Here is a 26,781-nt window from a genome sequence, read left to right as displayed (position 1 = left end):
GTTCAGGAGGCCACGGGAGACCAAGGGCAAGGTATCCTCCCCATCCCATCTCCTGGCCACACCGGAAAGGCAAAGAACTTGGTTTTGCAGAAAAGCAGACGTAGGCGGTGAGGTGTTGTGCGTGGGTGGGGGAAGGGGTGAATGCACCCCAGCTCTCAGGGCCGCAGAGCACATGCTTGCTCTCATTGCTGGATGCCTCCGAGAACAATAGACTTTTTGGTTCCGAAGAAAACTTTATGTCTAGCAAGCCCCGGAGGAAGCTAGAGATCCCCCAGGAAAAGACAAGGTCAACTGGAGTCACACTGATGTGCGTGCATGCCAAGCCACCCCTTCCCCCTGCCCCCCCAGTGTCTCCCTCTCACCACCACCACCTCGCGTATGCAGGGACACACACACACACACACACACACCGGTTAGGTGTACCCCAAACGAAGGCCATAAGGCTTCCCCACTCTGTCGCTGAGGGCCAAACCCCAGGGCGTTCCTTCTCCCCTCGAGCAGTTGCTCCTTCTACCCTGTTCTGCCCTCTGGTTTCCGTCCCAATCCTCCTTGGACAGTTCTTTGAGCCTCACTGATCCTCGCCCGTACGGCGCTGGGTGGTTGGGGGAGCCTCAGCTTCCCTGGCTGACCCGTATAGATGAGTCTGAGGATGCTCAGATCCGCGGGTTATTCTCGCCACCGAGTGCTCTGGTCCCAGAAGTACTCTGTTCACCTCCCAGGGCCTGTGAAACACAGTCTAGCCTCTAGTTTTCACCTTTCTCTTTTCCTAGCCTCTTTAAACTAGCCATAGAGATCTTACTCGGGGCGGTAGGGTGGGGAGATCCCCTTGCACTCCCCTTACACACACACACTCACATACATTTCTCTCTCTCAACCTGCTACTCTCCTGGAGACCAAGCCAAAGGCTGCGCTGAAGGCTGGGAGACCTTGGCTGTCCTGGGGCTGGGAGGGATACGCATATGAATAAAGTTTGCTCTCTGCGCCTAGAAAGCTGTGTGGAGCCCAAGAGCGGGCCAGCAGGGAGTGAGGGGTACTGGAGAAAAGAATTGGCTGGGCCTGAGGTCTCAGCAAGGACACTGCTGAGGGATAGGGGAGACGAGGAAGGAAGCCAGAGGCTTTTGCCAAGAGACCGAGGTGATGAATCCTGCTGCCTTCGAGGCTTTGCCCAGAACCTCGTGGCCAAAATCCGAGGCTGGGGAGGTCTATCAGAGTCGGAGTGGGGGTGGGGGGGACACACGACAGGGCATCTCAGCACCCGGCCCCAACCTCTGGTTCCTAGCCCTGGGCAGGAAACTTTCCTCTTTCCTCAGGGCAAGCAGGTCCCCAGAGAGGCCAGGCCAAGTCTGGGGGATGGGGGAGGGGAAGGTAGTGCCGTCTAAGCACCCCGGGCAGCGCCGGAGAATCCAAATCCAATGGAAGAGTGAGGGCAGAGGCCTTGGTGGCTCGGAGATTACCCCCGACGCATACTGATTTCCCCAGTTTCTGCAATTCCAGGTCCTATGCCTCATCCCTTATTCAGTTTAGGCTTCGGGTTCCGGCTCTCTCGGGGTCCCCTGTATCCCCAGAGTCCCAGAGTATCTGCCGGGCTACGGACGCCCTGGGCTGGATTCACCAGGGGCCGGGTTCCTCCAGCTCCGCCCGGGGGCACATCGAGCCCTGTGTCCCCAATCCCCGAGGGGCAGCTCTGCCTGGCGGGCGGCCGACGACGGCAGGAGGAGGACAGGCAGCCTCAGGCCGCGCGCGCAACTTTTTTGAAACGCATTGCTGTCCCTCTGAAAGGTGTTATAACAGCAATTCAATTACAGTAAATGGCGCATAGCGTCCTCGCGGCTGGAAAGTCGGTAACTAACTGTGGCCGACCGGTATAAAGGAATGCCGCTAAAGGCACGCTATTTATTTCCCTCTCCTCTTTCTAATTCCCCCTCTTTCCGTCTTTTCTTCGCTCTGTATTAATCGTAGCTGGACCACAGGTTAATTAACTCAAAGAACTTAGTCTATCTGGACAGAAACACACTGAGAAATTGGCACGAGATCCTAGAAACTGGACGTGGTGTCAAAAAGGTCGCCTGAAGTTCCCCGTGTTTCCCTCCACGTCTACAGCCCTTGCCTTCAAGGAACAGAGTTTTAGTCCCAAGTGGCAAACCACCTGGGAGTGTGGTCACCTGGGCGTGCTTAGCGTAAAAATATTCATGCCTGGGCTTAGATCAAGGAGCCATGGGCACCAGGAGATCGTGCCACGAAATCCCACATGGCATGGTCTGCAGGAGCAGACCATGGAGACCCAGGGAGACGTCGGGTCTGTTCCTGGTGTGTCGCCACTTAGAGGTCATTGGAGATAACCGACACACTCGCCATTTGTGTCCTGGCACGTGCATTTCAGGCTAAACTTTAAAGAGGGTTCCATGAAATTAACAATCTCAACAAAAGTGATATTAATTAATGATATCAACAAAAAAGCTGCCTGCTTTTCAGAGTGGTGCTGAATCATTACAGTACTCCATATGTTAAAATCTAGAGGGAGGGCTGGAGGAGGGGAAGAACCCCTCACAAGTCAGCCGGGCAATAATTTAAATAAAGGTAAAATTAACATGTGTTCCTTTGAAGTTAGAGTATAAACGGCTTAAAAGCGGATTTTATTTAGTGGATGTCGTATCAAAACGGGAAGAAAGGAGTTGCCTCGCCTGGAGTTCTTAGTTTCATAATTTTTTAAAAAAACATCATTTTAGAAAAGGTCAAGATGGCAATGACGGAATTCGACTGCTTTCTCGCCGCCCCGCGAGGCCGGTCTCTCCCAGCACACGGGAGGTTTCCAACGTTGGAAACGCTCAGTTTTCCGCGCCAGTGGTAACACAGCCGGAAGATGTCTCTGGTCGCTCCATTTTTCCCCTCTCCAGCATTCGGCTAGGCCCGGGAATGTTTGCATGTCTCACTCCTGGAGCGGGCAGAGCGTGCGGCTTAGGGGTTGGAATGGGGCCCCGGCCGTGGGCGCCCAACCTCCAGTGCCGCGGAGCTGTCCACCTGAGCCCCGCGCTCTCCCTGCCTTTGGCAGCGCCCCCCACAGCCACCCTGTCCGAAGGGATCCAGAAGCTGAGAAGAGGGGTGCACTCAGGGTCTCCTGACTCAAGGCCGGACAGGCAGAGGCGCGCGGGGCCCAGCCCAGGGGTTGGCCCGGGACGCTTCGGGAGCAGAGTGCTCGGCGCCCGCGCTGTCCTAGACATACCGAGCTCTGGCCCATGGGCTGCCAGAGGCGCTTGGGCTGTTTTCGGCTTAGTATGCTTTAAAACCTAGAGGCACGGGTTCCTTTCAAGCTCCCTGAAGCCTCTGACCTCCACTTTGCCGTTCTCCCCTGTGACCTCACTCTTTTTTTTTTTTTTTTTTTCAAGGCGAGAATAGGACGGCGAGAAGGTTACTCGTGTCCTCAGCTCCCAGGACTGGAGATGGTAGAACATGAGGACCGGGAGGTCACCCGCAGCCTTTCACTTGGAGTTGTCGCCCTCTTCCACCTCCCCCCCACCCCGTCCCGGAGTTCCTGGTTAATAGGTTGCAGAAGGGGCATTCCTCGCGGGTCCCAGGTGGGATCCGAGATGCATGAGTTTCACCTCCCCTTCAGGCCCGAGAAAACCCCTCTGTTGTGGGCAAAGCAGGCGGCCCTCAAGACCGCATCTTCATGATGTTTTTTGTTTGTTTGTTTGTTTTTATGGAGCCTCCTGCCAGCTCTACATTCTGCAGGGAAGGTTACCCCAAGAACTCCCACGTCCCACCGGAGGAGCCTCGAACCCTCTCCAGCCTGACGCAGGGGCTATCGCGGGCACTCGGCGCGCCCACGGTGGCGTTGATCTCCGCCGAATCCTCGCCCCGCTGTGCCCCTCCCCGCTGGGGCCTGCGCGCGGCTCCGGCTCGGAGGCGGCACAGTTTCCATTCGGCCAAGGATCCCCTCCTGCCTCCCCTGCTTTCTGCCCGTTATCCCGCCTGCCCTTTTTTACTCTAAGCGATTTTCCTGGGAGCCAGGATAGGCCCCACCGTATTCACTGTGCAAAACCCCGCTTTTAAAGCCCAGCTGGGGGCCTTGGTCCCTCGTAGAAGACAGAAAAAGAGCGAGATTGAGAGCCCAGTGGGTGGCCCTCTTGCAAAGAGAAGGCTCCCCTTCGTTTGCATCTCTGCTCAAGTTTTTAAAAGTTATACTTAGGACCTGCTGTCTATTCCTTTACTGTGGGTCTGGAAAATATATATAGTGGAGAAGCTGATCTGAGAGTAGCGGCTGCCCTGTCGACATGGGGCCACTCCCTCCTTAAACCTCCAGAGTGGGACGTTCTGCCCTGGCAACTTGGGTGTCTGCTAAGGCTCTAAATGTGAGGTCTGAGGGGCAGTCTACTTTTCCCCGCCTTCCTTCTGTAATCACTAAATCCGGGGCTCCAGAAGCCAAGTTCTCCCCCTCGGCCTGGCATAGGAGAGAAAGCTTCCACAGCTGAGGCCTGTCCCACCGGCCCAGCGGCCTCCCGGGTCCTGCCGCCACTCCCCAACTCCAAGGCGCTGGCAGCGGCTGCTCCAATTTACAGAAACTAGAGGAATCAAGGATTTGAACTTGTGAAACCAGTTAGAGCAACTCTTACAGTTTTCCCTGTCTGCCCACCTGTTAAAGAACACACATTCTTAAGTGGTTTGACTCCATAATTCAGGGATAAGGAGACATTCTTTATTCCGGTCTCTTCCTCCACTGTGGGATCACTGCTCTTAATACATGCCCTTCAGAGAAGTTCTCAGCAATCTAATTTCTGCTCATCCTGGTCTCAGACTTAATGAAACCCAACTATAATTTAGATTATTTCCCCAAAGTACATTGTCGTTTGTCTAACACAGCTAGGTAAAAATTAAAATTGGCAAATTGATGATTAATTAGTCCTTGTTTTTTTTCTCTTCCTAAAGTCTGCCCAACTAATAGAAATTGATTTTAGATGGCTCCAACTTTAGCATAATTGGCATTATTTATGCTTGTTCGCAAAGTCTTCTACAGCCCTGTCAAACCAGCTTCTTTGCATCTACTCAGCCTGGTCCCATTTCAGAGTTCCTTAGAACTGTTCTCATAGAACCCACCCTCCCCAGTTCCTTTATTTTCTCCCCCTGCCCGCCATGGATCAATCACAGAGACAGTTGATTTTCCTGTGTCCTGTTTGAATCAGAAAGTGCTGACATCTTGAGGGGTGGACGAAATATGAGTGAGCACGAAATCCCACAAAATATGAAGCAGCTAGGCCAGTCTCCAGGTTTAACAATTACAGTTGTGTGTGCATATACATATGTATGTGTAAGTATATACTTTTGTTTATCCACCCGAACTTGCATAAGATTGACAGTGGTAAGAAATTTTAATATAATGTAGGAACACAAGCTGAATGAGAAATCATCTTAATACTCTGGATAAATGAAGAGGAGACCCCAGACCTAAATGTCTAGGAGTAAATAACTAATCATGAAATCCAAAACTCTTCTGAGCTAGAGTCCTTTGCCTGCCAGAAAATAATCATTTTTCTCTGTTATTGGAAATAAGATCCTAAATTCCTTTGACTGAAAGGAAGTTACGAGACAAGATGCAATTTTCTCTTTCTTTTCTGACAACTCTGTCATCCAAAGGATCACAGCCATGTCAGGGTGTCTGTCTTGGAAAGAAAAAAAAAAAAAAAAAAGGAGAGAGAGAGTGAGCTAGTGAGCGAAATGCTGCAGCCCGTGGCCATCTTTGCATCAAAATTTTCCAGACCTCTATTTTTGATTGTGATCCCACTGATCTGAGTTTGAAATGCAAGCACAGTGAAGCCCCTAAGCCTTCAATCGTGTGAAATTTTCAAAAGATCTCTAGAAGCAATCTCAGGCTGCCTGACCCCTGACAGGCGCCGATCTCTTTATTCCTCTCTCTGCCAGCACTTCATTTGTTGGAATATCTTTCAGATTTGCACCTCCAGATGACAAACCTGAGTGTTTATTATGTGTACATGAATCGGAAATCTTCAAGCCCGCACAAAAGCACCATCTTAAACATAACATTTAATTTCCCAGCCTAAGTGCCTGCTTCTTTATTTGCTTTTCAATAGCTTAAATATTTTTTCCAGGTCTCCCCATATGTCACTTTGATATTTAGATGATTCTCCCTTTTAATCATCATTTCCCCTTGAAAAAATCCCCTGTTGCCTGCCTCTGCCGGGCTCACACTGCAACGTCACTGCGCGGCGGGCAGCGAGGCCGCCGAGCTGGACGCAGAGCCGATCCGAGTGCGGGGGGTTCCTCTCCAGGCAGGGTGGGGGCCCGTGGTATTACAGAGAAACGCTTGCTTTTTAGCCAGCGGCTAGGGCTGGGTCGGGACCGGTGACCACCCTCCCATCTCATTCCACCTCTCCTCCTTCAAGCCCTTTTTAATTCCTTCTATTATGAAAGAAAGAAAGAAAGAAAAGAAAGAAAGAAAGAGAGAAAGAAAGAAAGAAAGAAAGAAAGAAAGAAAGAAAGAAAGAAAGAAAGAAAGAAAGAAAGAAAGAAAGAAAAGAAAAACCCTCAGGTGGCTTGGAAAGGTGCTGCTTTAGCTGCTGGAAGTCGGCCCCCGAGCTGACGACCCTGAGCTTGGACGCTGCGTTTAGACATCTTACCCAAATCAGCCGGGCACCCCTTCCTGCCCCGGCATCCCCTGCCACCAGCCTTTCTGTGGGCCCCTAAATCCTGGGGGCTTGAGGGCACTAGAGGCAAAGGGAATGTGGGGGAGGGCTTCTTGGGAGAGAACTGGTTTATTAAAATGCCTTCTGTCAAATAATTCTGTGGAAAAGATTTGGGGGTGGGGACTTAGCCCACCCCTCCCCCAATCTCAGCCCCAGACTGAGCTTTAGATCCTAGCCAGTCGCCCAGGTGGACTGAGCTGAGACAGAGTTGCACACCACCCTGCATGAGCAGGAGGTGAATCGCCACCCACAAACCCAGTCCCAGGTCGGGGAGGTGGTGGGCTGAAGCCTGAACGACCCTCCCTCTGTGTTTGGATGGGCCGTGTTGCTATGATTAACTTATTAAATCCCCTCGTAATTATTTTAATTTGACTCGAAAAAATACTTTGGGCGGCGTTGCGATGTGTTTGTATTTATCTATCCCCCCCATAAAACCTGTGTTAAAACAAATGTTACTTTTCTCTCTCTGTACATAGACCCTCCCTTTTTGAAATAGACCGCAGGGACTGCCATTAGATCGAATGGCAAGCCTTTATGGTAAGTGTTTTGCATAATTACATACCAAAGCCAGAACAGTCACCTCCACATTTTATGGGTCACAAACCATCAACAATTGCCACATTATTGTCCACGAAACCTTAGTCCCTTCATTGATGGAGGGACTCCACTGCTAATCTAGAACGGGAAAGGATGGAAATTTCTTCTAATAAGAACCTGAGATTATGTCCCCACTGACAACGTGTTTACATATAGTTATAAAGTTCAGAGGACCGACGGGGAGAGGAGAAGAAATCGGACTAGGCCTGATTAAGAGCGGCACATTGGTCTAATATAGATAGAGCATCAAAAGGAGTGGCTGAATGCCTCTCCCCTTTTCAGATCCGACCCCTTCCTACCTTTGTCATGCAGTAATTAAGATATTCTTATTTAGACAGACAGCTTCTCTAGTAACTGAATAATATTAGCTCTTTTGATGTCAAACTTTTGACAGTTATCACACCAGCACTGGGCAATTTAGCACAAATGCCCTCCTTTAAAAAAAAAAAGAAAACCCCCATCGGCTTTGAAGAAATCTAATAAGTGTGATCCTTATCACCAAATGATCTAAATCGCCGCCGACTGGCTGCCCAGCTATAAATTACATTTGGTGTTACATAATGAAGCCGAATTTGGGTTTTAGCTCATTGAAGCAGTATTGGTGGGAACTGGGGGGGGGGGGGGGGCAAAATTCCTGCGTCCTCATTCCCGACCCCCAGAGCCTCTGTCCACTGAGGAAGGAAAACTTCACAAAATCTGTGGGGTCCGGGCAGGGATAGAGGATCCAGCCGAGGTACGGGCAGGTGCAGGCGCAGACCTCAGAGCCCTCGTCCCAGCTCCGGAGAGCCGGGCAGGACTAGGCATCTACTCCCAGGATGACACTTCGCCGTGGCTTTCAGAGCTTGGTCGCCAAATTTGGGATTTGCCAGATGGCAGGATTATCTTCGCGTCTGTTATATTATGTGTGTGTGTCTGTCGGGGTGGGGGAGAGGATGGAGAGCGAAGGCAGGGAAGTCCAGAGACCGCTCTGGTTCCTTTAAAATACACACACGTTCCCTCTTTGCCCACTCGGGCTATCGCCGCCTGGCCCCTTACTGATGGTCTTGGCATCTCCCAGCCGCCCCGCGGCAGGCAGCAGGCAGAGACCCCGCCACCCCTGCCCGCATCTCCAGACCCGGGCCCCGTTGCCCAGATGCGAGGAGCTGGAGCGGGGGGGGGGGGGGGGGGGCGGATGAGAGGGCTTCTCTCTGAGGAGAAATAGAGGGGCAGCAGAGTTGGAAGTGAAGGGGGTAGAAAGGGCAGGTTGAGAGGGCTGAGACTGTGATGGTGACACCTGGAAAGCATTGTCCTTGCGAGCGACACCTGTCAATCTCCGCTCTGGGGTCCCGGGGCCGGGGGCGGGGAGGCCGCGCGTCTCCGCGGTGATGTCATCGCAGAGTCCCTTCCCGGCGGAGGGCGGGGAGGACTGGGGGGGGGGGTGGCGGGGGGACCAGAGCCAGGCGGACCGGGAGAAGGGTAGTGGAGGAAAAGAGAGAAAATAAACAGTAATTGCTCTCACTCGCTGCGTCCTCTGCTCTGGATTTACATGGAAATCAATAATCCAACTTTACTGTTATTTCTAATCTTGAATGACCCGTCTAGCCTTTTCATTGGGCGAGGAAGAACAGGTTTACAACATCCTATCCCACACCATCCTCCATCCCTGGGAGAACCCCGTTATTCCAAAAGCCTTGAGGTGACTGACCCTCCTTGAGGAAACATTCGGGGATGAGTTGTGAAAGTCCTGCGATATTGCAGGGGGTGAGGGGAGAGTTAATTAGCGCGGGGCTGGCTCAGCGAGGGGTAGAGGGGGAGTCGGCGTGGGTGGGCGGGCCGGGTCGAACATCGAGGTGCGCTCAGTGCTGGGGGCTGGTGATCTGGAGGCCCAGCTTGGAGGCCTTGGCTGGGGGTGGGGGGCGGAGGGAGTGACCTGCAGTGGCCTCCGCGGGGGCTGCTGACGTGTCCCAAGGACTCTCCTGTTGGTCCCCGGGAAATTCTGATCTCCCACCTACTGAGCTCCCACCCCACCCCAGCGAGCGCTACTGGACTCTCCCTCTTCCTATTCTTTTCGGCCTGAGCTAATTAGCAGCCTGCCAGCAGCCTGATTTATGGAAACGCTCGGGCGGGCGGAGAAGCGCTGCTCGCCGCGTCCGGCTGCCTCGGGGCGGAGTGGAGGAGGAGTCTCTACCTGCCCCCTCCGACGAGTTTCCCTCCGCCCGGCCGGAAACTGGAAGTTGCCGTCCCCGCTCTCCACCCTCCACCCCGGCGGGTCCGGACGTGCCCTGTGCCCCTCATGCCCCAGCCTGGGACACTGGGAACCCTGGCGCCAGCGGGGCGGGCGGAGGGTGGTGGCCGCGCAGCCGACGGCGGGGTCCCAGCCGCCGGGTTCCAGCCCGGCTGACCCGGAGGGCGGGCTGGGCGCGGGAAGTGCGGGAGCCCTGTGCGCCCGGGTGGGGCGCCTCCTTCCCCGAGTCGCGGTCTGTAGAGAAGGGAAATCGACCTGAAGGGGGAGAGGACGCTGCACGAGGTCGGCAGCAGGCCCCCAGGCCGCGAGGTGGCGTCGCAGGCCACGATGGGCCGAGTGGAGCCACCAGCCCAACTTGCCCCCACGTCGCTAGTGACTGTCCCTGGGGAGGGTGTGGTCCTCTTCGCGCTCTCTCCCAATCACTTTCTCCTGGGTCTCATCCTCAGTCCTCTGAGTCACAGCCTCCAGCCTAGAGTCAGAATTCAGAGCAGGGCTAAGGCGGGGGCAACAGAACGTCTCTAAGAGCCAAGTGGCCTGGCACTTGCCCCCAAACTCGGGCGCCGTCTCCTCACTTTCCTTGGGTTGCGCTCGGTGGTCCCAGGACAGAGCAAAAGAGAGGTACTCCCTCTTCTCAGTTGACCCAAGAAGTGAGGATGGAGAGGGAAAGAGGTGGAGGACTCAGGGGATAAAGTGCATAGGACCTGTTGCTGGTGCTCCAGCAGAGCGGCGCCTCTCCCGGGAGGATATCGGATGCCCGACTTCTCCAAGAAGCAACGTCGGAGAGGGGCAAAGGAAAAGGGGGGAACCTCTATGCCCTCCTCATCTGGGAGAAGTGTTGGAGGAAAGAGACCCTAGCTAACCCAGAGGGCCAGAAGCTCCGGGCATGCTCCTTCAGACTTGGGGTGGGATGGGGACCTGGGGGTGAAGTCACTGGGAAGGGGACTGTCCCCCCAAGCCTGGCTTTGACTAAAATTGCAGTTGTGGGAAACTTAAGATCTCCAAGAAATTGTGTCCAGTTTATTTCAAAACACCCCACCAGTTCACCTTCCTTAGAAGCCATATCTGAACCCCTTGACTGGGGCAGGTGGAGAACTAAGATCGTTCTCCCCATCACAAGACCTCCGGATGCCTGTCTCGGTCCCTTTCTTTTCTGGGTTCCCTTGTAGATAAGGCCATTTGATGTCACTGAGAACCCGAAGCACCTCCCTCCCCTCCCCTCCCCACCCCACCCCCAGGATCCCTGGGCCCCTGGGAAATTTAGTTTCCTGCTCTTCTTCCTCACCTTCCTCCCTGCCTCTGCCGCCATTTCCAAAGGGTTAGTTAAGGCAGGCCAGGGTTGGGGGTCAGGCAGGCCCCGGTCTTTCTCCGCTCGGCTGGAGGAAGTTGGCACCCTCAGCTGGGCGGGGAGCTGGGCTAAGCGCCCATCTATATCATGGCATTTACTGTGGGTGGCGGCCCCTCTGAACTTCCAGCTGTGCTGAGGGCTGGGGTCACCTGCCCAAGACACACTGCGGTGGCCCAAATCTGCCCAAGTCCGAGGGGAAGTGGACACCCACCTCTGCCAAAATGTCATGTTCAGGCAGCGCAAGTCCCAGGACCGCTCAGTCACCCAAGGGCCAAGCTCCAATCTCAGAGCCTTGCGGGGCCGCTGCTCCCAGGGCAATAGCAAGCAGATTTCAGGGTCTGCAGCCCGCACAGCGAATGCTGGCGGTTAGGCGCCCAAGTAATATTCTTAATTTGTCTTTTTCAAAGTTGATTTATAGCAATCGACAGGTTAAATCCTCATCTGACTTCATTACTTTTAAAAGCTGTCTATTTCACAACTGTCACTTTTCATCGCTTAACTCAAATAAATACTTGAAGAAATGAATTGGAAGAGACTTTTAGATCATGTTTATAATCCTTGGTCGCCACGTTAACATTCCTCATGACCTGACCCTCTGAGTTTCTGCAGACTCCTAATGCCGAAATTTCCTGCGTTTATACCAGGAAACTTCAAGGAAGGTGAGGTGGCCAAAAGTACGGACTAAAAGAAGAAGTGCAGCTGGTGACAAGTCAGTGACCGGGTGCAGCCTCAGGAAAGCTTCCCGGTGGCGGCCAGGGCCCAGGCCGGGCACCCAAAGCCACCGGGTAAGGGGGCAGCTCTCGAGGCAGGGCCCTCCAGTGGATCAAACTGTTGAAAAGAGGGCCCAGCCTAAATGGCTGCGCGTGTCGCCCGGGTCCCAGAGATCCAGGCACAGAGCTACGTAGGAGAAAGTTCATGCAGGATGGAAATGCTGTTCATCGTGACTATTTATTAGTATTATTATTTCTAGTATTTTTTCCAAACTGGTCGTAATGGGCCCAACAACCACAAGTTGAGAGTGACAGGGTGAAAAGCATTTCCTCCCAGTCGTCTTTGACTTAGAGCTTGTGAGATACCCACGGAAGGCAATTGTGTGAAAATGAAATCGCATGTATGGAAGTAGTTCAATAAATCAAAATAGTTTCTTCTTCAATTTCGCTGCCATTTGCCCAATTCTGGGTATTCCAGGGCTGGTGTTAATCTCTCTCTCTCTCTCTTCCTCTCTCTCACTCACCCACCCACAAGGTACCAGCTCTCAGAAGTAGGTTTTAAAAAGAATAAAGAAAGAAAAGAAAGAAAAACGGGGGGGGGGGGACGAAAGGGAAAAATGTAAAGAATGAGAAGGAAAGGAAAGGAAAAAGAAAAACCTATCAAACTGGAAAACTACCTAGTTTGGGGACAAACCAATAACGAATGCATTAGATTTTCTTTCCTTTATTTTATATTAATTTTAAAAAAAGCAGGGGGAGAGAAAAAAGAAGCGAAGTCTCCCGAGCCCGGGGAGAAGGAGCTGGGCGACTCCTTCGGTGTGTTTGGGTTCGGCCTTCCACGACTGGACCAAGGCTGACCCCGCGCGTGGTCCCCGGGCTTTGCGGGCCCCGCACCCTTGCACCGGCCCCGCCCGGGTCCCACCGCGAATACGGACTTCAGAGATTCCCCGGAGCCAAGGCGCCCGGAATGTGCCCCGGCCTGGGTCCCGCCGCGTTCCCTGCCGCCGCCAGCTTCCCCGTCGTGGCCTCGGGCCTTCGCCCACCCCGAGGACAGGTCGGCCTAGCGGGTCTGAGCGCTCCCCGACTTTTGACGCCGAGGCGAAAGGAAGCCGGCGTGAACGATGCTCGGTGGCCGCCGACTCACTGCGGGAACGCGGCCACGCCGCTCGGCGCCGGACAGCCCGGCGCGCTGCCGTACCCTGGAGCGCCACCTCGCTGCAGAAACTGGAATTACGCGGACATGCCGCCCAGCCTCCTGCCTAACTTGACCGTCACCGGAGTTTTTCCTTCATCTAAACCTTAAGAGAAGCCGAAACGCGCAGGCCTTCTTCCCACCAATTAAAACCCGTGATCTGTGACCGACATATCCCGTAATGTCTGCACTGGGATAAAGGGCAAATAACAGGAGAAAGAGGAACAAATATATAAGTACAATATCTCCAAGTCTAAATTGTGATGCTGCTTTCATAGAAAAGATAAAATAAATGAGCGATGTCCTCTCGGAGGCCACGGGTTGCCACGGGTTGGGGCCGCCGTGTGTTTCGGGCCACTCAGCTGTGGCCAATGCAGATATCTCCCATGAGGCGGGTGCTTATGAAGTCATCCCTTCCCAATTACGAGTTCCACCGAAATCCACTCATTCTGATCAGACGGACATCAGGGGGGCTGCGCCATGCCAGTCGCCAGCCTACTGGGACTTGTTCCCTGCAGCCCTTGGCTCTGCTGACAAAATAACCACAAAATGCAGCCCCTAACTTGTACACCTGTGGGCCAGTGAAAACAGGAACGGCAAGAGTTACAAATCACACAGCATTTCTCTCTAAGGTGCAAGTTTGACCCTATTTTATCCAGTTGGTAACTTAGGAGTTTTGCCCTACTCTTAAGCCCACAAAACTAAAAATATACAGAAAATTTAACTCATATGTGAATTTGTTCAATTTGTTTTCAAAGTGCACTGTCCCAGAGATAGGGTTATAGTAAAATATTTTCACACACAAAAAAGATTTTTCCTGTTAAAAATAGAGTGTATACCTTATGTTGATAAAATTTGTGTGTTTTCTTTGTTTTCAGGCAGGTACAGAAACTTTTTCTAATTTAGTTTTGACGCAAGTTTGTTTTTGTTTAAAGGAACTCGGCGGATCCCATATGGAATGATTGCTGAACTGGGAACTATGGTGTGGGCGGGGTGGGGGAGTGTGCACGTGGTGGTGTGTAAGCCCCTGCATTTCCCTGCCTAAGCAAATCCAACATAGAGACCATTTCTCTGAAACTCTGCCCTCCCTAAGTTGGCAGGGTGAGTTCCCAAAGGGCCAGCAGGCAAAGGAGGCAGTACTCCTCACTGAAGATTAGGAGGCTCTCAGAGAGCCCTTGCTCAGAAATTATAGGGCTGCGTCAGGAAAATAGACAGGTTGGCTTGCTGGGTGGTTTGTCCCTTCTTCATCAGGCAAGGAAACATTCCTGAGATACAATACAGGAAAGAGGCCCCAATTTCTTAGCAGGATTTGAATAAGGATTCCTCACCCCAGACAGTTGAGAAGGGGTGGCCCAGACCCTGGGAGTCCTGGGGCTTTCTCGCCCAAAGGGATGCTGTGCTGGGGGAGAAGGGAGTTGCTGAGATATCCTGGGAACTAAGAGGCAATTCCTGAGAGGGTCCAGGGGTCCACTGAGGGACAGCCATGGGGACCAGGGACAAAACCAGAGAAGAGGAAAGCAGAGAAAATAATATGCTTGAATCGATGTGTCTCTAGTTTCGAGCAGTCTAAATTGGAAAGGTTTTTCTTCTCTCTCTCTTTCTCCCTCCCTCCTTCTCTTCCCTCCTTTCATTTCTCTCTCCTCCACCCCCTCCACTTCTCACATTAAGATTTTCTGGGGTTTGTTTTTTCCACCGAATAATGCCTAGAGATGAAAAATGATTTTTATTGCTATTACACTTCCTACCGCAAGATGCAGTGCAAGGCGACAGAGTTTGTATTACAACTATGTCACAATGTTTCACTGATGCAAAACATGTAGCCAGAGGGTGTTGCTAATGACTCCTGGATTAGAGCAAGATTGAGACTGGGAGAAGGAGAAAGAGAGAGAGAGAACAAGAGAGAGAGGAAAGGAGAAGAGAGAGGAATTTCATTAGAAGAAGGGGGGGTCACCGTATAATCAAGTCTAATAATCTAATCAGAATATTTTCAGATTTCAAGGTTCTTTCCATGCTTGAGAGTATGAGCTAGGGAGAGAGCAGTAACCTTTTAAACACCACAAAGGTTGCTTTTTTTTTTTTTTTGCATGTTAATAACTATTCATTATGTTTACAGTCAGTTAAGTGAAGAACTCTCCTTTCGGAAAGAATCTAACTTCGGAAAACGCTTCATATCAGATTAAAGGCTTTTCCAGGAGCCGCCCCGTTTGGAGGGAGGTGGGGACCCGGTAATCACCCCGGGGTGTGCGGAGCGCCACGCGGCCTGCAGAGGGTCACCGCCCCCGCCCGCGGTCGTGCACACACTTGCACACCTGCCTGGGAACGCCTGCCGGGGCTCAGGGTACCCGCCGGGGCCGCCCAGGCCCAGCTTGGGCCCGGGGGTCGGCCTCCGCTTGGTCTTGGCGAAAAGGTCCCTCCGGGCTCCGAACTCCCCGGCGCCCTCCCGCGGGACCAGCTCTATTTAGGGAAGCGGGAGGTTTCGCGGTTCCTACCGTGGCCCGGGCCGGTCCCACCGCCCTGCAGTCTGCTTCTGCCCCCCGGGGCACAGCGAGAAGGGCATCCCCTCAGGGCCGCGGCCCTTTGAACCCGGGAGCCCTGGGCTCCCGGCCCGCCGCGCGGAGCTCGCTCGGGGCCCGGCTGCGGCGCGGAGTGTGGGTGGCGGGTGGGGTGGAAGGGGAGTGGGGGAGGCGGAGGGGGGAGGGGGAGGGGGCGGAGGCGGGAGCCGGGCGTTAAGCCTGGAAGCTTGGCTGTTTACCCAAACGATTTTCCTTTCAGGCCCGAGACACCAATGAGACAAGATCAAGCTCCCCTCTTCGCTGTGTGCGTGTGCGTGTGCGTGCGTGTGTGTGTGTGTGCGTGTGTGTGTCGTCTCCTCCAAGCGGGGCTTTGTGAATGGGGGCTCCGGGACGCCGGCTGGGAGGGATCAGAGGCCGACCCGGGCGCCAGCGCCTCCTCTCGGGGGCTGGGAGAAGCCAGGCGGAGGGCGCGGGGTCTGAGCGCACGGAAGGGCGCCCCAGACGCACAGTGGTCCCGATCGAGGGAAGCGAGCGACAGGGACACAGGCCGCGGAGAGCTAAGGGCTGCATCCCCAAAAGCCGAGCCGGGAGACGCCTGGTCCTGTGTGGGAGGGGGAGGGGGAGAGAATAATATGAATCACATCCTCCTTCCAGTCTCTTAATTTCCGATCCTTCCAAAGCTTAAATCAGCTCCTTGGGCCACTGATTTCTTCCCGACTCCCTAGCTCGAGATCTATTAGCTGTAAATTAGGCCAAGGTTTTGGTGATTACAGTACAACGCAGGCCGCGTAACACGCGCCGCTGGGCCTGCGCCTGGGTCCCTCCTCGCTCCGACACACAATTAGAAAGCAAGAGGGGATGGATGGTCTGTATTGACATTTGTCCTTTTCAAAGGGGTCCACATCCAAGAATATCAATCAGCCTAAGGGGAGTGGGGAGGAGGGCAGGGACGATGATGGGGGCAAAGTCCCAGCCCCAGCGCTGCAGGTGATCGCCGTCCTGGGCGTGGCTCCTGCTGAGGATTCAGGGGCTGTCCGGGACCGAAACGTCGTTTGCAAAACAATAACGACAATATTCGGAGTATTACTGATAATAAGAAGAATCTAGAAGGCGGGGTGATATTTATTTGAGGTCTTAAGATAAATTCCGGCCTCAAGGCGTCCTATGTATATTTAGTGGCCTGTCTATGACAACTTATTCCCCTCGGCCTAGGCCGATTAAAGGCTTACCCAAGAACTTGTTTCTGGAAGAAAAAGGTGTCATTCCGATGCTTCTGACCCAGCTACTATTGCTCCCCCTGTCTCGGCCTGCCCTTGCTCCTCCCAAACCCCACACTGAAGTGTCTTTTCTTTTTTCTTGTTTGCTTTCAAAAAACAAACCACTACCCCCTTTCCCAGGAAGTTCTTATTTAACAGACATTCCCTTCCCTTGGCGCTGACCGGGGCAGGGCGCATTAGAAACCTGCTAACACTTGCTTCAGGCCTCCGTGTCTTCCATTCACAGTGGTCCAGGCCTGAACAAACACGCTGGGGGAGGAAGGGCAGGGGCCTCGGGTTTTCTCCCTGTATGTTAGGGGTGGAGGGCTGTGCCTTTGGGGCTTAGAGGGGGCAGAAGCAGCTGGTGGACACCTAGGCACGTGTTGGGGGCTTGGGGACCGCAGCTATGCGGTGGTTGATCTGGGATCAACGTGTAGGAGAGAGGAGATGCTCACGGAGGAAACCGGATGAGCCTCATAATAAGAACCACAGCTAACATTTATTGAGTGCTTACTATGTACCAGACATCGTGTCCATCCCCCCAGGGAGGCCTACCCTTGGCCGAGGATACACCATCGTGGCCAAGGGTAGGCCTCAGAGCAGGGAAGCCGGGAGGGAGCAGGCAGGTAGCCAGTTAGGTGGGATCCCATGGCTGAGGATAGAGGTTTCTGCCCCGCAATCCGTTTTCTGCCCGGTGAGAAGGGGGCACTGCGGGCTGCCAGGAGCCGGGTCATGGCATCCTCCCTCCCTGTCTGTGGTCCTCTTCCCATATCCGGCCTGCCCCGCGTGGCCACGCACGGTGTGGGCCCCAAATCTCTGGCCGGGGAAAAGGAATACCAACAGTTTCAGTGATGTGCTCATTTGTTCCCGCTGGAACTCTGGAGGCAAGTCGACTGGGCCGTGAGGACGGCGAAGGCCAGGCGAGGGTCAGGGCGAGTGCTGGGCCCGCCGAGACCAGGCCCACAGCCAAGCCCGAGGCCCCGTGTTCCGCGCTTCCTCCTCCCGCCCAGGCCCAGGGCGCGGCGGCGCTGCTCCAGGCGAGGTGCGCCTCCCTCGCGGGGCCGGGGACACTGCACCGGCTCCGGGGCCTCCGCAGCCCTCGCGGCCCGGTGCGGGCCCCAGGGCAGGAACGGGGCGCAGGCCGTGCCGCCCCCTGGCCGCGCTCGGGCTGCTCTCCACGCCCCACGCCGCACGGGTGCTCCAGCCTCCGCTCCGAGGCCTCTCCGGGAACCGGACTTTGGCGCCATGCATGGCCTCTCCCTCCCATCCCCCTAAAACAGGGGCTGAGACTCGCCGATGACCCCGTGCCGTGCCCCGCGAGGGTGGAAAAAAGCAGGCGCTGCTCTCTGTCTGGAGACAAAAGGCCTCCGCGCTCAGGCTCCTCCGGGCTCAGCCGCTGCGCGTTTCGCACCCGCCTCCACCTATGCAGAGCATCCGGGAGCAGGTGGAAGTGTCGTGGTAGGGGTGGCTCGTAGTAGAGAGCCTTGATTGATCCCAGGAATTGAACACCTCCGAGTCCAAGGGCATAGCCACGACCCGGGTATCTGCCCTAGCCCGCTCCACCAGCCCCCATCCAGCCATTCTCCTATAAAGGGGCTCCCTCGTCGCTGTTTTTTTGCTTCTGGTCTCATTGCAAATCACCTGGCAGCTCGGAAATGCTCGCTCCTGATATCGACCTGCAGAGGTTATTTCTTTCCCTAAAAACGACTCTGGCTTTCCTTCTTCTACTACGCGCCCGAAGGAGAATTCACTGGTTTTCACATTAAGAAAAAAAAAAAAAAAAAAAACACTTAAAACTCTCCCTGGGTGAGAGAAGTGGTGGGCCGCGCGGAGTTTCCTGTCTCCGCACGCTCACTCCCCGCCGCACCTGGAAAGCTAGTCCTGCGAAGAAGAAATAGCCTTATCCTGCAGTCTATCATTTCGGTATTACAAATAACAACCGTGGAGCGAGAAATACCCCCGGCCTAAGAATATTGACAGATGATGGTAGCGATATTCACAATCGATTCTTTAATAGGCAGACGTCATAAATCATGTTCAATTCCTTGACAGCACAGTACTTCACTTAATAATATAATTAAGATTAAAACTCCAGAGGTATTGGAGGCAGCAGGTATTGATAGCTTCAAAAATCGCATTCTGGATATGATGGTGCAAGGGAAAAAGACCTTTGGAAAATATAACCCCCCTTTCCCAAAGGTGGGGTTTTCAGAGTGCTCCTGTCCCGGGAGCCCTTTTGACCTTTTCTGCCCCCCACTCCCAACATACACCTTTTTTCCCCATCAGTAATTCCCATCTCTGATTAGGTGAGCTAGGAGTAGACCAGCTCTTTCTTAGAAATGGTATGGAGGAGAATAAGGAGAAATAGGTCTTAGCTTGGGTGAATGTCCCGGGTTTAGGCATCCTTTAAACATCCATTCCTTCAGCCTTGAATCTGGGGGGAAAAAAATGTTTAGGAGACCTAGGAAATGAAGTTTTTTGGTTCTTTCAATACAATTAATTTCCCCAACAATGTTTTCAAAATTACATATAATCATTGAACATACGCAGGTACCCCATCCACTCAATTTCTGCAGTTTAACTACCCGTGAGCCTTTCCAGCACTGCTTTGCAGGCAGAATCATGGACCTCAGGATGAAAACCAACACTTCACTTGAAAAGTAAAACCAGAGGGACAGGGTCCTGTGCAGGGGTGATGATCTGCTCAGTGCTTCATGAGTAGAGCTGATTGTAAGTGTGGCTAAAATTATTTCAAAGAACGGAATATTAATCAAGTCAATCAGAGCTGACAAATGAGAAATATTTGAAAGTCAGGGATAATTTACAACTTTGTTATTAGTTAAGAATCGCCTGCCTTGTAACAGTAATTAATAACACTTAGAGAGGAACGATTTGGAAATCCCCCTCCCATGCTTTTTATTTTCCTCTGTCTCTTGAGGAAGGAAAGAAAGGAAGCAAATGAGTGATCAGTAGAAACAGGAAAAACACTGAGTCGTTTGTGGGGAGAACAAAACTGGAAAATATAAAAGAAAGGAAAAAAATTAGCCTCATGGGAGGCCATCAGGAAATAAAGAAAATATAGGAGGAGGGGTAGTAAATCAGAAAATGAATTCTGTAACCATACCCCATGAGCAGGCTGGCTAAAGGTTGAATTTCAAATGGCCCAGAAACCCCATCAAAATGAACAGTGCTGCTAAAAAATCTTGAAAGTAGCTCAGCTCTGAATCAAGGCAGAGCTCAGGGCATTGTCTGTTTTGTTGTTGTTAACAATGTATTTCTTTATAGCCCAGGAGCAGACGTGTGCAGGCTCTTTCCCAAATTCCATCCCTGGAGACCGGACTGGCTTTCATGTTTCTGGTGTTAACTCTCCTCTTGGTCACAGGCAATCCCCTCCCCCCAGCCTTACATTGATTATTAGATTGTCTCAGCCCCACCTAAACAACACACCAAAATAATGACGTTGAAAAACTATAAATCATTTCAGCGTCTGAGCTTGGAAAACCACTTCAGTCAACAGGCTTGCTGTGAAAAGGTAAAGAAATCCCCAACCTTCTGCTCACTGAGGAAAAGCTGCTACTTCCTCGAACTTTTATTTGTTAGATGGGGGAATTTTTTAGATTAGTTAAAAAAGGATGGAGGGGAAAAAATAACTTTGGCAAACTTTATCTGGTCTTTATTATAAGCCCCAGTCTTGTATCATTGAGCTCAGGCTGGGTCTACACAACGTAGCTAGAGATTGAGATGTATTGGTCTCTAAATGAGAAGATTCATTTGATATAAGAGGTTAACTCAAAGTTCCTATACTGTGACTAGCTTCGGCAAACGCCTCTGTCAAGTCAGCACAAAAGCAGTTTAAAAAAATCTTAAAAACACACACAGATATAGACACACAAACACACTCGCCCCCACTTAAGCTGCAAATGCAATTCTCTTTTCTTTGTTGTTTCTTCTGTCATTAGAAACCTCCAGCTTCACTTTAGGTGGCTGGGATGGTTGGCTCCCCCCACGCACATGCAGCTGAACTTGGCCATTTTGTATCTTTTGCTTTTACTAGCAGTGAATCAAAGGATAAGGGGTGGGGGGGGGAGAGAAAGTAAAAGAGGAGAAGTGAACTAATTCAAATAAAGCAGAATACTTTGTAAATGAAGTGCATGGAGGAGAGAGAGAAAGAGAGAGAGAGAGGTGGATGGAGGAAAGAGGCTCTAGAATAAAAATAGACAAACTGAAAATTGATGAAATGGGTTTTCAGTGATTAGAGTCTATGAACCCAGTAGGAACCTGGCAGAATGTAAGGTTGTGAAGAAGGGTCCAGGAGAGAGACAGAATATACCAGGGACTTTGAGAGGGGAGCAGGGAGGTGACACAGCAAGGACCTGAGATCCTGGGCTAGAAGCAAACTATGGACATGCTAATGAGGGAAAATTAACCTTCGGGTTGGGTCTGTGACATGGGCCCTCCGCTGAATGCCTGACCCAGGGGCTGCAAGCCGCTTCACTCTGCACCAGCGAAATGAGATAATCGCCCTGAAACTCACCAGCCTTGGTGCACACAGGCTCTGAAACACTGTTGTGGAAAGTGCAGAGTAGCTAGCAGCTCTTCCAAAGAAAAGGAAAACAGATGAGAAGCAACCAGAACCACAACCAGGCACAGAGATCAAACCCATAGACCCTGGTGCATTTGCTTAACTCCCAAGCCCCTCCAGGCTGGCACATTAAAGAAAGGAGCAGGGCCTGCAAAATAAAAAATATCTTCATCTCTCTTGCTCCAGTCTGTCACCAAATGCCCCGGATAACTGGGCGTTGGTGAAGCAACACAAGGGATAAATGGATTTTATCTCCAGGAACGTGGTCACTGGGCCAGGGGATTATTGCTTAGGCAAAGAAAATATATGGGCGTGGGGGGATAAAGAACAGAGAGAGGTTGAAGAGGACAGACACAAAAACAAACAAGCAAAAAAGAAATTTGAAGGGAAATTTTTAAAGTGGAGTGGCTATGGTTACACATCACAGACACTGAGACATTAAAACACACACACACACACACACACACAGATTTTATTAAACAAACAAGCCAACAACCAAACGCACATCAAAAACACATTGGCCCCTGCTGTCATAGGGAAAGGGGATTTGAAATGATTGTGGGGTTCTGGTAGGGACCCTTCTGGCCTTTGTTGCAGTTCTCTCCCGTGCTCGCTCTCTCTCTCTCTCTCTCTCTCTCTCTCTCTCTCTCTCAGGGTTTTCCAGAAACCCTGAAGTCCCGGATGGAGAAGGGGCCTCCCAGAAGCTGCACAGGGAGGACTCCCTGTTGGAGGCGAAGGGGTCATGTTTCCAAGTAGAGACATCAACAAACCACAATCTTAGTGACAGTGACAGCGCAAAATTATGTTTAATGTTGCAAGGGGGAAAGGGGAAATATAAAATTAGCAGAGAAAATGTTTCCCAGACCTTCCTTACAATTAGGGCCACAGCATAGGGATGGGCACAAGACGGGGTGGAAACTCGAGGCCCAGACCCTGCAAGGCCACAGCACTGGTGGAGGCAAAGTTCCTCCCCACCCGGGAGTCCTCATTCCCTGGGAGGAAAAGGAAGGCTTCTGGAGAGAGGCTAATGACATTCCACCCAATCACTTCACTCGGTTCAGAACCTTTCTTTTGGAGAAGAGAGGAGGTTCTGGATGTTCTAACCTGGTGGAGATGACAGTTCAATGACTGGCCTGTTCAGTCCCAAAGCCACAGGGTATTAAAATCAGTGATGAAGCTGGTGAAAGGGCAACCCAGCCTGGAAAATGGAGAAGAAAATGGGGGGACAGATATGAGACCTCAGACCCCTCCCCCTCATTTTGAAAACCTGGGTGTCTATAGGGAGAAGATGCTGAGGGGAAGTAAGAATTATCTAATCAATTCGCAAGCCCCTATTTGGAACTTGCTAGCAGCCCTGCCTCAGCGGCCCGGTACAGGCGAGCTGGACCCCACCGCTTTCTCGTGATGCTCTGTCTCCATAGGCGCCCCCACCCCCATCAGCCCCTGCTCGGGCCAAGGACAGGCAGACTGCCACCAGGCAGTCAAGGGGATTGGCCCAGAGAGAGTCAGGGAGGTGGGAACGGTGACATTTTCAAGGAGGAAGCAGTTTCTGTTCAATGCAGATTATTTCCTAAACTGCTTATTGAAAGAGACAGAGATGAGAGAAAGCGGGGGTGGGGGGGTGGGGGTGGAGAATGAATCCCCGATTCTCGTCCTGTTGTGGTTATAAGGAATTTAATTTTGCCTTTGTCTGGAAACCACTGTATTATTGTGGTTATTAAACAACCTGGCTTCCCTTCTTACTGTCAGGCAAGGAGAGGAGGGATGAGAGAGAGGGTGAATGGAAAATTCACTTTCAAATAATACAAATTAAAAGTAAATGTATTTTTAAAAACTAAATCGGGCTGATAAAGTCAGGAGATGAGAGAAATGGGGGAAAAACATAGAAAATAGTCTGATTTTTTAAAAGAATAATCTGTGCAGAATTATCAGGAAAAACAACCCGGGGTGGAAAAAAGCCACTGCCATTTCTTATGTGGTAGCTCCACGACCTTAGGAAAATGGGGAAGCAGCTCTACATTGGGGTTGTAGTTTCACACTTTGATTTTAGCAACAAGTATCAAAAGATCTAAACTAATTGACTGTCGAGTTCCTTGGCCCTTCTCCAAAGAGCAATATAGATTTAATTGTATGTTGTTTAAAACTCCATTTCTCGAACAGTGTGAAACATGTAATAAAAGTCATAAACCGTATCGGAGATTTCCCCACCCCCTCCCACACACAAGCATAAATACCCAAATGACACTTGAAGATCTTAGCTAATACTTTTAATGGGTTTTTTAAAAAAAGAAAGGCATCTGAGAGGGGTAGCCACATAATAAAATCGGAACTGTTAATCCATTCTAACTCATTCAAAAAGAACCTGCGGTTGCGGGTGGGATGTTTTGCAGAGAAGGGGTCGGGGCGAGGAGACCCCACGTCAGACCTCTGATTCGTTCAAACTTGGTCCAACTAAACTACACTCCCCTAAAGCAAAGCAAGTTGTGGCCTTCCAGAAGACAGAGCTGAAAGTTGCAACCGAACTGCCTGGCCCGAGCCCTCCTCTCGCTCACCCAGGCTGGGAAGCCAGTTGGCGGCTGTGACTCTCCGCAGGCCTCGGCCCGGCTTCCCCGAGGGAGACAGCAGGGCTGGAGGCGGGTAGGAGCGCTCCAAAGCGGCGTGGCCAAGTCCCCCCCTCGGCCCCTCCCTGGTAGCCTCCCCCCACATTGTCCACTGTTATCCCCGACCCCCAGCGGCTGTTCGGGTCTAAAAGCAGCCCCGGCGCTCCCCTTCGCGGCCCGGGGCATCTCTGAGAAGGGAAGAGTCCCAGCCACGCCTGTGATGTGGTGCCGGATCAGCCGCAGCCGCCAAGTTCGCGGCCGCCATCAAGCCGGCGGCTGCGCGCGTTGCTGGTCGTGCCCTGCCGTGGCCACGCGGGCCGACTGCAGGCGGAGATCTGTAAAAAATCCACGTGAGCCACCCCTCCTCCTGCCGCCCGCGGCCCCTGACACCGCTGCATTGAAGCCGGCCCGGAGGTCCCCGAGGTCTCCGAGTGTGACAGTACTCAGCATAGCGGGTAGATGGCACAATTTTCTAACATTTAGAGAGAGGAACCCACGCTGGGAGCAATAAGTCCATTTAAAAGCCCTTTATTTAAAAGGAACAAAGATAACTGACAAGCGAAGTACAGAGACATCTCAATGAAATTTCCAAAGAAGAAAGAAATCAGAGGCCAAAGCAAATGCGAACTGGGCTTGACGGAACAGGCCAGCACTTTCCTCCCCCTCGCAAAGAAAGATAAAAGACAAAAAGAAAGAAGTGGTGGTCACCGGGGTTTGTGCGCGTTAATAATCACAGTCCAAACCAAATTCTATAAAATCCACAGCCACAGAAACTTTAAAATGGCCGGTGGGCCCTGCCAGGGCAGGTGGGAGAGAGGCCAGATCTGTTTAGGGGAAGAGACTTGGAAGTTTTGTCCTCTGCCTTGGGGGCTACACCCTAACCTTGGAAAATAGCCGCCTCTAGTTTGGTTTGGCCGGGTCCGGGGAGCCTGGAGAATGTGGGCACTAGAGGCACCCACTCTGGACACACTTAGGGCCCTCGGAGGGCCTGGGGGCCGAGGTCTCTGTCCTCGAGCCATCTCGCCTAGAATGCTGCCCAGGGATGGGCTGGGGGCCCAGCGAGGATCTCACAACCTAAGATTTGGTCAAAGCCTGAGTGCTCAAGAGCCCACTCTCAGGAACAACTGCTACCCCCTAAAAACCAACAGGAGCGCGAAGGCGCCCACTGATGTGAGTCGGCAACACCAAGACAGCCCACGCTTCGTCATGTGCTCTAATATTGCTATCACCCACTGCCCACATCTAAACCTTCAAGCCAGGTCTCCCACTCGCCAAAAGATGAGACCCGCAGGCCGAGAGGAGGCAGAGGAGGGGGCGAGAGGCCAGGAGAGGGGCGGTGCCCCTCTGGTCCTCGGGCCGTCGCTGGCCCCGGGGCAACCCTGGCCCACCAGGCAGGGGCCGGAAGGGGTGAGGTGGGTAACGCCTGCAGGGGGTCAAATGGTTGTATTTGGGTGGGTGCTCAACGACATATTTGCTGAGTAAACCTCCCTTGCTGGGCTGAAGGCGAATCCCCGTTGATAAATCCATCATTACCGTTCGGATTCAGGGAGGCAGCCGCGCCACTAAATTCATCTTACATATGTAGCGCTTTAATAGACATTTATTAAATGCTTTTAGAGAGAGGCATGGGGCGCGTGATTACATCCTAGTTATAGACAGAACATAAAGACCTACGTTAACACCCATTTGCAGGAAGGAAGGAAGAGGTGGGGAGGGGGCTAGTAAGGCAGAGGGATGGAGCTAGGAGAGATGGGGCGGGCGGGGACACAGAGCCTGGGCGTTATTAGCCAGGGCTGCCTGGTGGGGAGCAAGGCGGCAGCCGCGGGAAGTCTCCGACTGCTGCGGAGCGGAGAAGTCCTGGCTCGCCTCGCAGTTCCCTGGGCTTCCCCTTTCCCTGCACCCCACCCCCCTTCCGCGTGGGGGGCTCGTATTCTCTGCCACAGCACAAGGGATATTCGTGCTGCCTCCGCTGACCCTTTTCGGTCCCCACCCCCCAGCTCCTCCTTTACTTTATTTCAGGCCTCTCCAACTGAGACTCTTTGGAGCAAACTAGGGAGAGAGGGAAGGGAAGCCCCCGCACTTCAGGACCCCGCGAGCTCCTTTAAAGCATCCTCTCCCCCACCCACCCCCCAAACCAGTTAACCAGAGAGCTGAGCCAGGGCTCCCTCAACACAAAGCAGACAGACGCTTTGGCCTCAGGGTGGGATAGTCCCGCTCGCTCCAAGGGTTCTTTGGCCCGACACGCTCTGCTTGTGGATCCCTCCTCCGCCCGGCGCCAGGAGGGAGCCAAGCCACCTTTGCACCTCCGACCATCATCCTGCCTGGGGACCTGCCCTAGGCTAGCCCCGCGCCCCTCGACCTCAACCTCAGGGAGCTGGGCCTGTGGGAATGTCTGGGCCTACAAAGGGCCTAACCCCTTCCTGAGCGCCCCAGGGCCTCACCTAAAGGCCCAGTCTCCGGGCTCCGTCAGTTCTGCGCAGGCCCTCGCTCCCCGGGGACGCAGCCACCAACCCCGGCCGGGGACAGCCTGAGTCAGGACTCCGAGCCCTCTCTGGCTCCTGGTAAGGAACACTTCTGCTATCTCAAAGTTGCCATAAGAAAATAAATACAAGTGACACAGTGCTGGGCCAAAGCTCATTAGTTCGTTGTCCAGGCCTAATAAAGAAACAGAGGCGCAAATTATAGAGTTCAGCTTCAACACACGCTCTGTCACCCGATATCAGCGGACAGCGAACCTGATTCCAATTGCTCCGAACTTGCTGCGTAGTTCGCCCCCCACCCCCTCCTCGCGAGCAGGAGGTTGGGTGGAAAAATATAGTTCCAAAGGGGGTAATGATCAAGCTTTTCCTCTCGGAAGCCTGCGCCACCTCATTTCCCATCAGTAATCCCAATAAAATTAACGTCGTGGCTGCAATTGAAAAGAGGAGGGCCCGCGACACTCCTGAAATAACACCCTCTCCCCCAGCAAAAGGTAAAAAGCAAAACGGCCCTTTGTTCAGCTAATTAACGAAGGCCCAACTCCGAAAGCAGATGTGTTTGCTTAGCTAATCACAAGCATGTTTCTTTC

At 52.7% G+C, this 26,781-nt stretch overlaps 1 long non-coding RNA gene across 1 annotated transcript in view; it reads right to left on the bottom strand.

The window, feature by feature from the left end:
* The window catches only part of LOC307182718, a 43,374-nt gene extending 27,984 nt beyond the window's left edge, over positions 1-15,390 (bottom strand). Inside the window, exon 1 of the long non-coding RNA XR_013827244.1 lies at positions 15,253-15,390. This is a non-coding gene — a long non-coding RNA (uncharacterized lncRNA). The remainder of the gene's footprint in view (positions 1-15,252) is intronic.
* Positions 15,391-26,781: the final 11,391 nt, after the last annotated feature.

The sequence above is a fragment of the Stenella coeruleoalba genome (genome assembly GCF_951394435.1).
Source record: "Stenella coeruleoalba genome assembly, chromosome: 2".
Taxonomy (NCBI): Eukaryota; Metazoa; Chordata; class Mammalia; order Artiodactyla; family Delphinidae; genus Stenella; species Stenella coeruleoalba.
Note: the sequence above shows the minus strand (reverse complement) of the source record. Positions and strands in the feature narration are given on the sequence as shown.